Source organism: Equus przewalskii, chromosome 29, assembly GCF_037783145.1.
Source record: "Equus przewalskii isolate Varuska chromosome 29, EquPr2, whole genome shotgun sequence".
Taxonomy (NCBI): domain Eukaryota; kingdom Metazoa; phylum Chordata; class Mammalia; order Perissodactyla; family Equidae; genus Equus; species Equus przewalskii.
This window is the reverse complement of record NC_091859.1, coordinates 28,837,482-28,855,409: the sequence shown is the minus strand read 5'-3', so window position 1 is coordinate 28,855,409 and position 17,928 is coordinate 28,837,482. Positions and strand designations below refer to the sequence as shown.

Sequence of the window (17,928 nt, the reverse complement as noted above, 5' to 3'; positions counted from 1 at the left end):
TCTAAAGTAATTCAAAACCGTCCCCTTCGGACCTCCTCCTCCAGGTTCCCCATCTCAGGGAATGGATAAGCTTAAACTAGAAAGCTGGAAGTCATTTTTCTTTTTCTTTTTCTTTTTTTTTGAGGAAGATTAGCCCTGAGCTAACTACTGCCAGTCCTTCTCTTTTTGCTGAGGAAGCCTGGCCCTGAGCTAACATCGTGCCCATCTTCCTCTATTTTATATGTGGGATGCCTACCACAGCATGGCGTGCCAAGCGGTGCCATGTCTGCACCCGGGATCCGAACCAGCGAACCCCGGGCCGCGGAGAAGCGGAACGTGCGCACTTAACCGCTGTGCCACTGGGCCGGCCCCACGGAAGTCATTTTTTGAAGATGTTTCTTTCCTTCACCTTCCTTGTACAGGCAAAGACCAAGTCCTTACAGTTCTAACCCTGATCCATTTCTTCAGTCTACCATCTTCTCCTCATCTCCATGGCCTGAAAGCTGGTCTTCACACATCCTCTGTTGCTCCCTTCTTATTCATCCTCCACACTACAGCCGGAAATAGCTTTTACAAATAGAAATCTGACCGTGTCCACATGCACTCTCTCCAACTCTTTAGTGGCTTCCTTTTTTCTTTAAGATTCAGTCCAAAGTCCTCAGCACGGCCCTCAAGGCTCCTGCCCACCTCTCCTGCAAAACCAGCCATCTCACTCTGGCCACAGTGGCCTTTCCCAAAGGTCGTAGCAGGTGAAGCCCCTTCCTACCGCAGAGCCTTCAAACCTGCAGTTTCCAGAGCTCCAGTGCTCTCCCCACCCCCTCCCCTTTGCTGCCTGGCCTACTCCTTTTCATTCCTTAAGGTTCTGACTAAATGTCACTTCCTCAAAGAGATCTTTCTTACCCCCTAGAGCAGACAGGTCCCTTTGTCACACACTCTCATAACTCGCAGGCGTTTTTCTATCAATCATCACAGCAGAGATGAATACATATTCTCAGTTCTAAGCCACTTGCCTCACATTTTAAGTTGCCAGCCATCGGAGAGAAGATGCAGTAGTAATGTGATCATTGTTGGCGGCACACATTAGGACCTAATTTCTGAGAAGTGGGTAGCTCTTCACCCAATTCCACCTTGAGATATTTTCAGGGATGAAATGTAACTTAAATTTGGATTCCCACTTGAATCTTGAAATATTTCAAAAATACACACTATGTTGTGGCACACAGAATGAAGAGCACTGTGCGAGTAGAAGGTTGCCCACGACAGGCCAAATAATGAAATTCAGGGCAGTTGAAACCATCAGCTCTCTCAGAAAAAATGGTAGTAGAATTTTCAAAACCAGGAGAGAGCGGCCTCTCCTGTGTATACTTTGTGCAGAAATCTTGACACACTACCTGACCCAGAAGAGGGACACTTACCTGGTTGGAGCTTTACTTTCTGCAAATGGAAGAGCAGCTAATCGCCTTCGAGTGACACGTAATTCAAAACAGTAAGAGCAAAAACCACTTGGAAGTGCAGCCAAAACACTGTTACTCCATATTCCTTGCAATTATGCTTTCCCTCCAAATGAAGTTTAGGGGCTGAAGAACACCTGCGGGAGCCACTGTAAAGAGCTGTCGTGCAGATGGCCCAGGCTGACAACAGAAGCACCCTTCGCCCTGAAGGTGAAGGTCAAAACGTGATCTGATTGCAAAGCAGAAAAAGACACAACTGGAAAAATGTATCCTCTGGTGTCCTTTAGCACCTGAAAAGCTGCTATCAAATCACTTGTGACTTAAGAGTTGGTGGCAGCTTTGGTTTGAGAAAGAGTGTCATTAGCTGTGTAATTTAAAAATTTTTTTTTTAAGATTTTATTTTTCCTTTTTCTCCCCAAAGCCCCGCAGTACATGGTTGTATATTGTAGTTGTGGGTCCTTCTAGTTGTGGCACGTGGGAGCTTATCTTCGACAAAGGAGCTGAGGGCATACAATGGAGAAAAGAAAGTCTTTTCAACAAATGGTGCTGGGAAAACTGAAAAGCCACATGTAAAAGAATGAAAATTGACCATTCTTTTTCACCATTCACCAAAATAAACTCAAAATGGATTAAAGACCTAAAGCTGAGACCTGAAACCATAAGGCTTCTAGAAGAAAAGGTAGGCAGTACACTCTTTGACATCAGTATTAAAAGGATCTTTTCGGACACCATGTCTTCTCAGAGAAGGGAAACAATAGAAAGAATAAACAAATGGGACTTCATCAGACTAAAGAGCTTCTTCAAGGCAAATGAAAACAGGATTGAAACAAAAAAACAACCCACTAACTGGGAAAAAATATTTGCAAGTCATATATCTGACAAAGGCTTAATATCCATAATATATAAAGAACTCTCACAACTCAACAACAAAAAATCAAACAACCCAGTCAAAAAATGGGCTGGAGACATGAACAGACATTTCTCCAAAGAAGATATACGGATGGCCAATAGGCACATGAAAAGATGCTCATCATCGCTGATCATCAGGGAAATGCAAATCAAAACTACACTAAGATATCACCTTACACCCGTTAGAATGACAAAAATATCTAAAACTAATAGCAACAAATGTTGGAGAGGTTGTGGAGAAAAAGGAACCCTCATACATTGCTGGTGGGAATGCAAACTGGTGCAGCCACTATGGAAAACAGTATGGAGATTCCTCAAAAAATTAAAAATAGAACTACCATACGATCCAGCCATCCCACTACTGGGTATTTATCCAAAGAGCCTGAAGTCAGCAATCCCAAAAGTCCTATGTACCCCAATGTTCATTGCAGCATTATTTACAATAGACAAGACATGGAAGCAACCTAAGTGCCCAGCAACAGACGAATGGATAAAGAAGATGTGGTACATATATACAATGGAATACTACTCAGCTGTAAAACAGAACAAAATCATCCCATTTGCAATAACATGGATGGACCTTGAGGGAATTATGTTAAGTGAAATAAGCCAGCTGGAGAAGGATAATCTCTGTATGACTCCACTCATATGAGGAATTTAAAAATGTGGACTAAGAGAACAGTTTAGTGGATACTAGGGGAAAGGTGGGGCGGGGGGTTGGGGGGGTGGGCACAAAGGGTGAAGTGGTGCACCTACAACACGAATGACAAACATTAATGTACAACTGAAATTTCACAACATTGTAACCTATCAACTTAATAAACAAAAAAGACTTTATTTTTCCTTTTTCTCCCCAAAGCCCCGCAGTACATGGTTGTATATTGCAGTTGTGGGTCCTTCTAGTTGTGGCACGGGGGAGGCCGCTTCAGCATGGTCTGATGAGCAGCGCCATGTCTGCGCCCAGGATTTGACCCAGCAAACCCTGGGCGGCCGAAACAGAGCGTGAACTTAACCACTTGGCTGGCCCCAGCTGTGTAATTTTTAAAATGACAGTCTCTCTTTGCCTGACAACTTTGTTTGGTTCACTGGAATACCCCCCACTCTCCCGGGCGTAGCCCATTACCTGAATCATACACAAAAGGTGCTCAAGAAATAGTTGTTCAATAAAATAAATGAGGTATCCGTTTTACATTGCAAACTTTGGCTCACTTTTACCTAGATTTAAACACCAGTGTGGGCAAGCTCGAAAGGTCTGGCATTCCAGCCATCTGCAGAGCGCCCTTGCACTTTGCTTCCACACCTGTCTCCTGCTGGTAGGGTGCTGGGAGCCGCCCTAAACCTCATCCCCTTAGGGGTCCATCCGTTTCTCTCCGACCTCGGCTCACGCACGGCCCATTCTGCGCTGCTCTGCGGAAAGGCACGCACAGAGTTACATGTGCTTTGGTTTTAATTCCAGTCTGCGAGAAGGAAAACCGAGTCCAGCCAAGAGAAATCCCCTTGGTCTGAGAACAGAAATCATGAGTCATAGATTTGGGGGCTCGGACCTAGGAGCAGGCGGTGATGCGGCGGTGCGTGGGTCGGTGGGGACGGAGAGGGCTGCCGAGAAGAGGCCGCAGCCCTCCTCTCTCGGGTAGGCCCCCCTGAAAAAGGCCCCCTGGCTCTCCTCCATCCGTTCTCTGCCCGCGTCTTCCAGCGCTCGGCCAAGGATCCGGCAGGGGCGGCGCCCGGGCTCCAGGTCGCCGCCTCCGCGGCCACATCACCAGGCGCTCGCTTCTCTCGGGCGGCGGCGCGACTGCGCCTGCGCCGGGCGGCCGCGCGGGGGCGGGGCGGCGGGCGGGGAGCGAGCGGGCCGCGGGCGCCGGCTCCGGGCTGTCAGCGCGGGGCCGCGAGGGCGCGAGGAGGCGCGCGAGTCGGAAGGAGCCGCGGGCCCTGGGCAGCCGCCGCCGCCGCCGCCGCGGGGGGACTAGGTGAATGCGCCTTCCACCCCGCGCCGGGGTGCCTCGCTCGGGTCTGAGGAGGCGGGGTCCCTTCTCCTCACACCGGCCGCCGCCGCCGCTGCCGCGCCCCGGGGCAGGTGGGAATGGAGGGACAGCCTCGGCTGTGGCCGCGGCTCGGGCTCCGGGCGCATCCCGGGCGCTGGAGGGAGGTGGGGCGGGGCCCTGCGGGAGGGCTGGGGCCGCGGGGAGCGGCCGCGCGGCGGGCCCCCCGAGCCGCCGAGCCCCCTCCGGGCCGCGGGCAGCGCTCGAGCCCGGGCCGCCGCGCCCGCCCCTCCTCGGGCGGAGGGCAGGCTGGCTTCGGGCGCCGCAGCGGGGCGGCCGCCGGGGCCGGTCGTCCCGGGCGCCGGACGCCGGGCCAGGCTCAGGTGTTCTGAGTGATGGGTGGATGGTGAGACGGATGCAGACGCTGTGAGGCTGGCTCGGCACACCCCAGGTCCGCGGCTCGGGGCTCAGCGATCGCTCTGTGTCACCCTCTTCTTTCATTCCTTTCTTTACATAGGGGAAGTGTATCTCAGTAAAAAACCCCAAATGTTCATTTATGGAAAGGGATTAAATATACGTATATATACATATATATTACCTTTACATGTATATTACATAGCTATGCAGTCTCCTGTAATTGAACAATTTGTTGTGTTTTTTTTTTAATTGAGATATACTTATACCATAAAATGCATCCTTTGAAAGTGTGGCTTTTCGGATATTCACAAAGTTTTGCAACCGTCACCACCATCCAGAACATTTTCATCCCCCCAAAATGAAATCCTGTGCCCATTAGTAGTCACTCCTCGTTCTCCGCTGACCCCACCCCTGGCAACTGCTAATCTACTTTCTGTTTCTGTGGATTTGCCTCTTCTGGAAAGTTCGTATAAATGGAATCATACAATATGTGTTTTTTTGTGTCTGGCTTCTTTCACATAGCCTAATCTTTTCAAGGTTCATTCATGTTGTAGCGTTTATCAGTACTTCGTGCTTTTTTGTGGCTGGATAATATTCCATTGTATTGGTGTACCACAATATCACGTTTTGTTCATCCATTATCAGTTGATGGACATTAAGGATGTTTCGACTTTTTGGCTGTTGTGAATAATGCTGCTATGACCATTGGTGTACAAGTTTTTATGTGGGCATATGATTTCACTTCTTTTGGGTCTGTATGTTTAACTTTTTGCGGAACTGTCCAACTTTTCCAAAGTAGCTGCACCATTCTACGTTCCCACCCAACAGTATATGAGGGTTCCAATTTCTCCATGTCCTAACACTTGCTGTTGTCTATCAGCTAATTTTTGTGACAGGCATCCTAGTGGTGTGAAGTGGTATTGATTTGCATTTCCCTAAGGATTAGTGATGTTGAGCGTCTTTTCATGTGCTTATTGGCCATTTGTATATCTTCTTTGAAGAAATGTCTGTTCAGATCTTTTGCTCATATTTTAATTGAGTTATTCGTCTTTTTGTTGCTGAACTATGTTGTTCATTTGTAGAAAAAATTCTAGGTTTAGGGGCTAGTTCTGACTAAAAACGCCAACCAGCCTGACACCAAGCAAGATAATGCTTCTATTTGAGGAAAAGGGAACAAGTGCCATTTATGTCTTTCAGAATACCCTACCTGTCAATTCTTGGGTATCTTACTGCTCCTTCCCCTTTTCTGATATTTTGAGAAGACCCTCAAAGGTCTGTTCGTGACATGTCAAGACTCAAGAAACACCACACACAGTTAGCATTTTCATCTCTCCTAAGCTTGGTTTGAAAAGTCCCAGTTGTGGCTTTAATTACAAATAATTTATTTTGGTGACTAGCTAAACTAATAAAAAATAGCAAACACCAATTACTCAATTGAAATTTTATATGCTTACTTCTCAGGCAAAGTGGAAGATCTTCTTTTCCTAAGTTTGTGTAGTGTTTATGAGAGTTATAATCATATGTGGGTGGCACATAAATATTTTTGATGGCACTGAACTTAAGAGCCACTTACAGCTGAATGAATGCTGCTATGCTTATTTCGTGGTGAATTTCTGAGTGTACACAAATTCAGCATTAGCCTTACGTCCTTTATAGCAAAAACCACTGAAAAAGGCAAAACACTTGCCTCCTGGGAATTCAAGCTCATTTTTCTATTACTCTAATATGACTGTTCAAAAATACACTACCAAATTTCAGAAACATTATAGAAAATAAAATTAAAGATTTCCATGTGGAAATAATGGAGAAGCAATTGATTAAAAGTGTGTGAAGAGCAGTCCCATCCTGCTCTTCAGCTATTAAATTACAAAACAATGGAAGCATTATTTAACCCTTTTATGCCTCATTGACTTCATTAGTAGAATGAGGCTAATAATTCCAATATATAACCTGAGTGTATGTTTTGTTTTGTTTTAGCTAATGGAATGATTATCAAACATATTGAAAATATAACCTATCCAATCTAATAATGATTGTTACTGACTCGCCCCTGGAGGTACAGATATCCTATAGCTACAAATCCTTTCCCAAGATGGCCTTCTCTGCCCACTGGAGTTTTTAGTGTCATTTATTGAGAAGGACTGAAAGTAGGTGGCAGTGAAAATTGGGAACAACTTTGGGGACATGAGCCCTGGGAAATACTGGTCAAAGCAGACTTGCTTTCTTTATGATAGACTTCTAGGCACCTCCATCTTTTCTCTGCAATTACTAGGTTCTATATATGTAGTTAGCTTCTGTAACTTAATGTATATGTATATAAATATAAAAATAAATATATATAATGAAAAAATACACATGTATCTCCAGTAGGGTTCAAAGGCTATTTTACCTTCACGTGAATGGATTCATCAGATTGCTTTTCCCTTCATCAGCTGCACTATGGAAATGGGAGTTTTCAACTTGAGGAGGGCAGCGAGATGTAAGTAGTGAGGGATCATGAGACATTTTGGAGGTTTGGGCACAACCTACTCTTTTTCTTAAAGTGTGGGTGTTGAAAATGGACATCTTTCAATGGACGTGAGGGGTCTGGAAAATGAGAAAAGAAAAGCAAAAATAAGTAACAATCTGGAAGAGAAGGTTGTAGGATATAAAGACAGATTCAACTTACTTAGACCTTTTTGCCCAAGAAAAATTCTAAATAGGAAATGTGGAAGAACCTCCTTCCCCTTCATTCCACTCCTCTTCCCTTTTGCCACACCTTGTTCCTCTGTTGCTCTTCTCCTAGGACTCAGAAAGCAGGCTGGGATTACTGTTGTTCATGTTGAAGCATTTCAGTGTGCTAATTATACCCCTTCTCTCTCCACATTCTGGTCAAATTGAGATTAGATGCAAGAAGCCAGATGAAGATTAAAATGCTATTGAAGTAATAGTATAATTTTCATTTCTGGTAAAGCTGGACTGGAGAATTTAGCTTAGACTCATGCTCACTCTGTTCCTTCTTAATTTACCTACTGAGATGAAACTAGCACCTAAAAAACTGCAGGTCCCCCATGCAGGGAGGGAAAATCCTGTCTCAAGGAGTTTACCTCTCAGGAGTTTGAATGAAAAGTGACACTTTCTCTTCTTGAAGCCATACAAGTCCAGGAGAGCCAGTGAGAGCTCAGGGGTGGGGCCTGTCTTCAATATTGACCTTTGTCCCTATCTTAGCTATTAGATAAGTCACTTTCCCTAGGAGGAGCTACTGCTGGGGTGGAGAGAAAGAAAAGTGTCCTTTCAATACAAATTTTCTTCTGCTTAGAGCAGTGAAAGCTCTATTGTCACTGCAGGGAGGGAGATAAGCAGCCATCCTCTCATCAGTTAAGTGTGTTGTGGGTAATAGTGTTTTGTGGGCTAGTCTAGGAAAACTTAGTCACCATTTATAAAATTGGAACTGAGAATATATTTTCCCTGAAGATAGCTAACCCTCTTAACAGTTTTTAAGTGGGTGATCATTTCATTGTGAGGTTAAATACGTAGATTATTCAAGTTCATTTCCTTACTTGTTTTACTCCTCAAACATTTATTGAGTGTCTCATATGTAAAAGGTGCGGGGCTAGGTTCTCAGAATTAAGCAGTGAACAAGAATGGGTCCTTACTCTCGCAGAGTTTACAGCCTAGAAAGACAATTAGCACAATAAATGGTAGCATAATAAATGTTAGAAAGCGTTGAGTACTTTGGGACCACAGAGGAAGGGGAACTAATCTAAGAGGGTCACAGAAGTGATGTTTAAGAGCTAACATCACAAAGTAGAATAGGAAGTAGCCCATTGTGTCTCAGCAAGAGTGTTTCAGACAAAAAGAACATGTGGGAAGGCGAAGAAGTGAGAGAATGGTATATAAACTAGTATTTTTCAAACTGCAGGCACCTAGGCACCTACCAGTAGATTGTAAAATCAAGTGGGTTGTGGCCTGCATGTTTTAAAAAAGAAGTAAAATCGAAAATAAGAGTGTCACATGTAGATACGTACTGATTGTGACGTATAAAGTTTGAAAATCCCTACAATAGAGGAAACAAGAAAAAGAGCAGTATGACCACAGCCAAAGGTCTTGGGTACGTGGGGATGGTTATGCAAGATTTAGTTAACTTGTTAGAGCCTTTGGATTTATCTTAGAGGAGATGAGAAGCCATTGAAAAGTTTTAATCAGGGCCTGACTAGATTCATATTTTCTTAAGATCCCTTTGAGTACCTACTCTTTGTCTACTTGAGTATGAACTTCAAATTCCTTGGCCCAGTGTTACAGGTATTCCAAAATCTAGTTCCAATCTATTTCTTCTAAAGAATCTTTACACTATTTTTGGTACTGGAACCTCTCATTTCATGAAGATTTCTTGTTTGCCTAAGTGCCTTTGCACCAAGACCAAAAGATCTGTGAGAGCAGACCTTGTTTCTGTCTTGTTCGCATCGGATCTCTGGCAGTTAGCATCCTAGACTCAGAAGGGACTAAGCAAATCTTTGTTGATAGTCTAAATAGCCTTAATATTAGAACTGTTACATAGTAGTAGAAAGGACTGTAGGGGAGGAAGACATTTTTTTTACCCTCTCTGGGTTTGTCTGGCTGGAGAATGAATTAAATTCACATGAGACAGAATAGCGGGAGAAAATTAAACAAAGCTTTATAACATGTATACATGGGAGAGGCTCAGGCAAACTGAGCAACTCGCCAAAATGGCTGAAGCCCTCACCTTAAATATCATCTTCAGCTAAGGACAAAGGAGGATGTTGGGGGTGGAGGGGGAGTGGATCATGGGAGATTACCACAAAAGTACAGCAAACAAAATGCAGATTTAAGTCCTTGCCTTTGGTATTGATTAAGAGTTTCTAGAGATGAAGTCATCCTCCTCTTCTTCCTGGTACAGAGAGGGAGGGACCTTTACAGATGGAGATTTCCTTTACAATGTAAATGTCTCCTAACAAAGGGCAAGCAAGTTCTACTTTTCACTTGCTTTCCTGTCTGCAAAGTAACCAGCCTCAAGTAATCATCATGCCAAAGAGACATATCTTGGGGTGGCCAATTCCAGGTCCCCACAGGACCTTGATGTTTCTAATAATACTTGCTTTTGGAAAATGAAAAAGTTTTTATTAGAGATTCTTTTTTTCTCAGTTGGAATCATGTTAGTGATAGAACCATAGGTACTTATTTAAAAGATAATAACTTAACAAAAAATCTTGTTTTATAACGGTAGTAGAGATAAGAAAAAGAACAACTACCTTTCCTGATTTTTGAGTTTCTCCTCCTAAGGTGTACACAGCAATAACAGATTGTTCGCAGGAGGAGGCAATCCAGCAGGCATTTATATTTTATTTGAACAGATAGACATTCTCTGAGCACTCACAAAGGGAGCTTTATAAAGATGGCTGGGGACAAAGAGAATAAATTAGGTGAGAATGTATCAATCATATGAGCTTCATGGAGAGGCAACAGGAAATAGATTTTGGTCTTAGAAGTAAAAATAGAACATCCATATACCCCAAAGAACTTACAAATAAGAATTTAATGATGATGTCAGTTTGTTGCCAGAGAAGGATTGTACTGTCACTGTTCTGTGACTTCACAGAATTAGATTGTGAGACTCAACTGTGAAGGAAAAATTCTTTCAATATATGGTTTTGATAAGTGGCAAGAAGTTATGAAAAATTCATGAAAGGTAGAGAGATTTCAAGTTCTGATTCAAATTCCCCTTTAATATATTTTCGAGATGTGGAAACTTTGCTAATTAGTATTGTAAATTAGATTTTACATATCTTAAACATGAATGCTAGAATCCAATTTTGCTAATATAGGATGGCTTTTAAAAAATACTCATTGAATTTTATTTTTTTATGTTCTACAGAATCCTATTTTAAGCAGTGCATTGTAGAACTTAAATTGAAACTGTTAACTTGTACAAATTTATCCTGAGGAAATAATTCTAAATATGGGAAAGTATTATGGGCAAAATGTTCATTTTCACTGCAATGTAATTTAGTCAAGAAAATGTCCTGCTACAAGGAAATGGTTCATTAAAATGCAGCAATCCACATGAAGAAATTTAGCCATTAAAAATGCTTTTTTAGAGTAATGGCTCTTATTTATTACTTTTTAAAGTAAAAAGTACTCAATGTAAACAAAAGTTCAAATGATATAGAACTATGCAAGATTTAAAAAGTGAAAATGATATTTCGAGTCCTTTCTTACCCTACCCTGCAACCTAGGCCAACCCAGTTCTCCAGGGGCCAGTGCTCCGAGCACTTTAGTATCTGTCCTTCCAGACCTTTTTCTAACCCAGTGCTTTTCAAACTGTGCTCCAAGGAGGGGCTCAGGGTCCTCTCCCATTAGGTAAGCTGGGGGCAGAGCGGTGCTTCAACCTCTGCTGCTTTGCTTTTACCTGTTTTATATATTGGGATTTCATGTGGGCTTTAATTTAAACAAAGACTTCCTCTGCGTTAAAAATAAATGTTTAAAAACATTTGGCCTAATTTGGAAAATGAAGTCCTAAGCCACCCAGTCAGGACTTCCAGATCTTCCCTGGTTTACCATTTTGCTGCTTGGTGACATGACTCTTCTACTCAGACCCATCTATTCATTTCTCCAGCCATTTTCTGCTTGGTTACCAGTCACCTTGTTAGAACGCACTTCCCCTTCTTTTTTTCCCATCTCTCTACTTCTTACTTATTCTTTGAGGTTCTTTAAGGCTCATCATCATTTCATTCATTCCTTCTTCCAACATGTGTTTAGTGAACAACTACATTTTGACTGATTCTGAGTAGGGAATATGCAGAATTTTTTATCAAAAGCTCGTAGACTAATAAAGGGCAACCTTCATCTAAATAAGTCCAGTAATAATAATAATGTATTCTAAAGTAAGAACATTTGGGGGGCAGGTACTAATGATATAAGTGGTCTCTTCCTTCTACACTATTTTATATGGCACTTATAAAAAGAGCCATTTATGATATGGCTACATTTCTGGGTCTTCAGTAAATATTTGTTCATTTATTAATTGTGTAATAGAAGATAATGCAGAGAGTTCACCTGTGAATCAGAAATGAGACCTGGGAAGGAGCTGTTTTCATACTTGAGCAATCAACTGTGTCAAAAAAAATAACTTGAATCCAATTTACTCCACTCCAGTGTTGGGCAGAGTGGAGTGGCGAGGGAGCACCAGAAAGACCTTGGTTCTATAATCTTCATCCCCATGGCCACTTAGACTGGCGTAGAAGGATCCTAACAGAGAATGCCTGTGGTGTCTTCCTTATCATTAGTTGGTTAGTCAAAAAGTTGTGAAATCAGGTCCGAAGTCTTTATCTTACTAATTTTATAACTTGGGCATATTACTTAACCTCTCTGAGACTCAGTTTCCTAAACTGTAATGTATGAACATGTCTGTCTCCTAGGTTTTTAAAAAAGATTACATGAGATAAGTACATATAAATGAAGTCTATTTTTTTTTAAGATTTTATTTTTCCTTTTTCTCCCCAAATTCCCCCCAGTACGTAGTTGTATATTTTAGTTGTGGGTCCCTCTAGCTGTGGCATGTGGGATGCTGCCTCAGTGTAGCCTGATGAGCGGTGCCATGTCCATGCCCAGGATTGAACCCATGAAACCCTGGGCCACTGAAGCAGAGTGCGCGAACCCAACCACTTGGCCCTGGGGCCGCCCCCCGAGTGGCTTTTTGATGAGTTATTCGTATTCCTGGTAAGGTAAGAGTAAACAATATAGGAAATTAATAGGGCCAAAGGAGCATTTAGTGGGGAAATCTTTTTCAGCGTTCTCTTGGGACTTAAAGCAGGCTATTATATCAGTGACCAAGAAAGCAAAATTAATAAGTAGTCCCAGAGTCCAAAGCCCGGCCTGTTATTTTCTTCATTATATCTGCCATTTTCCTCTATCTTTTAGATAACAAACAATTAATAACACATTTTTATAGTAACATTCTAATTCTCATTGTAAAAAAAGTCAAAAAACTGTCATACTCTAGCATTTCTAGATTATGAGTTTTGCGTATAACCCAGGCAAACTCACGATGGGTTCCAACTTTCTCATGCTTCACGTTCTGGTTGAGGAGACTTACTCTTTAGTCCAGCGTAAACCTTGCAGTATGGTTTACGGTAGTCTGTGTATTTGTAAATTGTAAAAATGTTATTTAGATATCTTTTTAAAAGTTAAAAAATACATGAGAGATGATACTTAAATTTAACAATCGTGTAAGAGCTACTTCCTATTCCAGCTTCCGTTTTCTTTTTTCCTTTTAAAACATGTGGTTTCCTGAACACCTGTATGTTGAGTATACATAAGTACTGTTAGTGTGTGTATATATTGGTCAGTGCATGTACACCACAGTTTATAGCACACTGGCGGTTTAATTAAAAGTAGGATGGATAAGTTGTGTAAAATGTAAATATTAACCTTCAGTTGATTTTTTAGAGAAAATGGGAACAAAACAGTTGATCTGAAAATTATAAGCCAAGGGTTCAATACAGCAATGTATAACATTTTTGTGATTCAGTGGTGTAATATATTCCTTAGAGAGGGGAGAAAGAGGTGGAAAGCTAGGTTTTGAGGCTTTTCTAAGAATGTATAACAATAATGATGAATAATGATGCTAAGTAGCTAACATTTATTGAAGGCTCAATACATTGTCCTAAGCACTTTACATGTATTCAGCCATTTAAGCCTCACAATAAGCCAATGAAGGAGATCTCTTTTCTTGAGGAAACTGAGGCATAGGTCCCACAGCTGGTGAAAGTCAGAATTGAAGCCAAAGCAGTTTGACTTTGCAGCCCAAGCTCTTAACAACTGTCAGTATCATTAGTGTGTTGACACTTCTTGACATTTAATTTTTTTGGAAGCAAATCATCTCTCTTAATTGAAGTGTGAAGATTTGCTGAATAAGTCACTTGAAATTCCCCCATAAAATCACTCAGTGCACGTCATGTTATTGATTGATTCAGCTAATGAAAGCATAGCAAATATCCCGGTAAGCCCTGTACAATTTCAAACATAGCGTACTGTTTGCCACTGATTCCACAGCTTTCAACGGGCAGTTAGTATTCTCCTTTTCAAAAGGTACCTGACTGAAATCTGTATACTCAGGCTGGGATTTTGACTGTGCATAGATTCTATAATCTGAATTTAAGCTCATATTATTCCTTAGAACAAAACCTATTCCTTTCTCACTCCCTGGGGGCAATGCTTAACAGGCAATCTAAGCGTGTGTTTGAGCGTTAGCAAGAGGGCACCAAAAGAGGAGAAAATTTAAATAGCTTAATGTTTTGTAATTTTTAAAAGAAACAGTGAGGCAGTCTTTCTGGGAAAAATCATACCTTTTTGTGACTCTTATTTTGTTATCGTTTTGAATTACACGTGATGGATTGTAGGGGAGACACACCATAGACAGGGTGGTAATCTGGCCCTGTCTTGGAGCTTGGTGGACAGATGCAATTATTTATTCACTATCATCTAACAAATATAAATGAGATCACAGCTATGAAAAATGACTACAGCAGGATTTTAGTTGTCTGATGGTGTTTAGGATGTGTTAATTGAATGAAGGCTGTTACCTTTTAGTTGTGGTGTTCCCATTGGAGAATGTGTGGAGTGAGAGAAGTAGGAAAGAAAGAAGAAGTCTTAGAGCTCCTGGGAGTTTTAGGAAGAGGAAACTGTAACTAGCCATTAAAAATAACTTTGTAGGAGCCAGCCCTGATGGTCTAGTGGTTAAAGTTGGGCGTACTCAGCTTCGGCAGCCTGGGTTCATTTTCTGGGCGTGGAACCACACCACTCGTCTGTCAGTCCCCATGCTGCGGCGGCGGTTCACATAGAAGAACTGGAAGGATTTAGAACTAGGATATACAACCATGTCCTGGGGCTTTGGGGAGGGAAAAAAAAAAGAGGAAGATTGGCAACAGATGTTAGCTCAGGGTGACTCCTTCCCTGCCAAAAATAAATAAATAAATGACTGTAGAATAATATTGATTAGGAAAATTCTTTTGTATTTTATGAAACGCAAAGAGCAGGATACAAAACAGTATGTGTAATATGAGCCTATTTTTGTTTTAAACATATATAGAGAAAAAATATAGTAAAATCATATACACCAGTATGTCATCAGTGATTATCTCTGGATGGTGGATTTCCAGAATAAATAATTTTTGTTCATCCTAGACTTTTTCTTTTTCATTGAACACATATTGCTTCTGTGAATAAAAGAAAAAGAATAAAAGAGAACTCCATGCCTGTGGACGTTAGAAGCAGTTTCAAATTAGCTGGGAAAGAAGCGTAGTTAGGACATTTTTATCAGCAAAGACCAATTATATGGCAACTGACTTGGTTTTGGGGTGGCTTTGAGAGCAGTTTTAGCTTGAACTTCAAGTTGGACTTAGAGCCCAAAGGGCTTCTTTTTTTTTTTTCACACTGGTATTTGAATAAAAAAGTACACTGTCCTGACCAAAGGGTAGAGGAGAGACTTGATTGCAGGGAGTGAAGATACTGAAAAAGTTAGGTCATTGTTTCAGTTTGATGCCAAGATGATAAGTAACTTGAACACCATAACGCTGTGCACCTGTAGTTTATCTAATCTGCATATAATCTCTTGTAATAAGTTTGTGTGCTTGAACTGACTTCACCGTGTACCAGGGAAGGTACAGTTTGGGAAAGGTAGAAGATTGGCTTCATCCCCACCTGGATGGTGCCATTGTGACGGTGTCCCAGCCAGGGTAGGTGATGTTGGGCCACCAGCTGAGGAAGACTTCGGTGTCAGAGCTGTCCTATTTCATCACCTAATGGAAGGTAATGTGATTTAATGTGGCCTCATCAGGGTATAGTGGCTGCTTCACCTCCACAACAGAGAAGAGAGAAGGAACTGTGGATGACCACAAGTGCTCTGAGTAGATATTTGAAATGGGATAGCCATGAAAGTTATGGGACACCCTTGGTCTTAAATGTAGAAGAAAAATGATAACCCTACATGTGGCAAATCATTTTTTCCTTTCACTTATCTTATAAAGAAACTTTCGTTTTTCTTTTAAACTTTGACACGGCAGCTTCCTTTCTTCCTCTCCCTTTTCTTGAAAAGATTTTTTTATTTTAAATGTTGACACATTGACATTCTTTTTGCACCTTAAAATTCTGGCAGCTTTTATTTTCAATTTTCAGTTGAATTATACAAAGAGTCAAGTGTATATTTTAAGTTGGTCCCGGAAGTGTGTTTGCATTTTTAAAACTGAATTCTTTCTAAGAGTATAAAGATGTGTTAAGGGTAAAAGTATGAAAGTATACTTTTGTATAAGTTCTGAATAATAATTTCTGCTCATTTGAAATACCGATGAACTCTAGTTGCCTAGTTTCTAAAATTAGGTATTTCATATTTATAAGTGCCAGAGAAAACCGGTGAGGAAATGTGTTATTTATGTTTTATTCCTATGTATACTTTTACACAAAGGTGTTGTCAGTTTATGAAAAACAACACCTGTAAGAAATATTGGTTTAAAAAAAAAAGAATTACAAAACCAGTACCAGAGAAGATAAAAGTTGGAGATGAATAAATTGATCACAGATTGAGTTTCAGATGTTGCTGTAAGTTTCCTCATTGCTAAAGTTAAAGAAAAAGGTGGCTCAATCATTATTAAAGTAAAAATACCAGTTTTCGGTAGTAAGACTTTCTGTAGCTATAATTTATGAATAAAGTTTCATGCAACTTTATATAGGGATAAATGATGAGAAGGTGATGTTCAGAGTTGTAGTTTGTAGGAAATTAATGAATGTCAGTTGCAGGAGAGAGTCACTGTGTTTGGTCGTTTTTTTGTGTGTGTTTTTGTGAGAAAGATTGGCCCTGAGCTAACATCTCTTGCAATCTTCCTCTGCTTTATGTGGGATGCCGCCACAGTGTTTCTTGATGAGCCGTGCTAGGTCCGCACCTGGGCTCTGATGACCTTGTGAACCTTGGGCCGCCGAAGCAGAGCGTACGAACTTAACCTCTACGCCACTGGGCCAGCCCCTGTTTGATAGTTTTTTTTTTTAATAAGATATATGTAAGAAATGTTTAAGACAGAGTAGGGGAAGTATACTTTTTTTTGTGGTTTAAAAGTGGTTTCTCAACTTCAAAACAAGAGTTCTCTGATTCACCTTGTTTGCTGTCCATCCAGTCATCAGCTTGTTTCAACAGTGACAGTAACTGATATTTCTGGTAGTTGTTTGCTTTCAGTATTATAAAAACTATGTATGACTGACAATTTAATCAGAATACCTAGTTCAATGATTGAAATTCTTTTTCACTTTTCTCTTGGTTTGGTAGGGCTAGGTGTAATCTAACTGATGGCATTTGGTAGAAAAGAACTTTACTTTGTTTATTCAGTACCCTTAGTTCTTTGGGCACACGCCATGTTTATTCTGTCAACATTTTCTCAATAAGTAGAAATGGTTTAATTGTGGATTGTGTTTTAGTTGATTCATTGGCTTGTTTTTGATGTATCCTTCTTCCAAAGAAAGCATTCTTTAAAAAATTCTTTATTAATTTTATTTTTATTTTTTAGTAGAGTTGAGGGTTGTGATTCTGAAAACAAAAATCAGTTGCTTGGGCTCTGGTTTCCTCTGAAAAATTACTTGAGATGTCTTGAGGCTTATTATACAGAAGATTTATTGTACCCACTGATTATTTCTCTGGGCTTAAACAAATTCTTTACAAATGTTTGGGTATCTTTTAGGCATATAGAAATTTTAGGATTGATAAATCTTATGATATTACTCTTTTCTGTCAGTGGGCAGTCTTAGAAATGAGTGCTTGCGTTATGGAATCAGCTAGCTTTTGGATATCAGTAGCTGAATCATGTCCATGACTTCTCAAGCTTTTGTGTTTGTTAGAGAGTATCAGGACCACCAGTTCTACAGCAATTCAGCATTACTGAAATGGCACTTAATTGCCATTTGACTTTTCTCCCATTTTTCCTAACTTGTCAAGAAAGTTTGACATCACTACCTGTTTCCTAAATGAAACCTATGTGAGTACTTGAATTCAGTTTAAGTAAACAGTTTCCGGTTTAAGCCAAAGTCAAGGTATTTTTTTAGGAGTTTATGTATCTCAGCCAAGAAAAAAAAAGGGGGTGGGAGGGAATACTTTCCTCCCCCTTTAGAGGTGAGCCTTTTCATCAGAGAGGACAGTATTTATGAGGCAGCATTTC

At 40.9% G+C, this 17,928-nt stretch overlaps 1 protein-coding gene and 1 long non-coding RNA gene across 9 annotated transcripts in view; one reads left to right on the top strand and one right to left on the bottom strand.

The window, feature by feature from the left end:
- Positions 1 to 3,813: 3,813 nt before the first annotated feature.
- The window catches only part of SLC41A2 (solute carrier family 41 member 2), a 124,619-nt gene continuing 110,504 nt past the window's right edge, over positions 3,814 to 17,928 (top strand). For 2 of the 8 annotated variants that reach the window (XM_070600768.1, XM_070600773.1), the window contains exon 1: positions 4,168 to 4,306. The gene's annotated coding sequence lies outside the window, so the exon portion shown is untranslated. Of the gene's footprint in view, positions 3,970 to 4,167; positions 4,414 to 10,295; positions 10,422 to 15,201; positions 15,542 to 17,928 lie in introns of those variants that run through there. The other 6 variants (XM_070600771.1, XM_070600770.1, XM_070600774.1 and 3 more) reach the window with 6 other exon arrangements.
- LOC139080387 (uncharacterized) lies at positions 7,096 to 10,246 on the bottom strand. Its single transcript, XR_011534872.1, has 2 exons — positions 9,985 to 10,246; positions 7,096 to 7,321 (listed from the first exon to the last, which is right to left on the bottom strand). It is a non-coding gene; the product is annotated as an uncharacterized lncRNA (long non-coding RNA).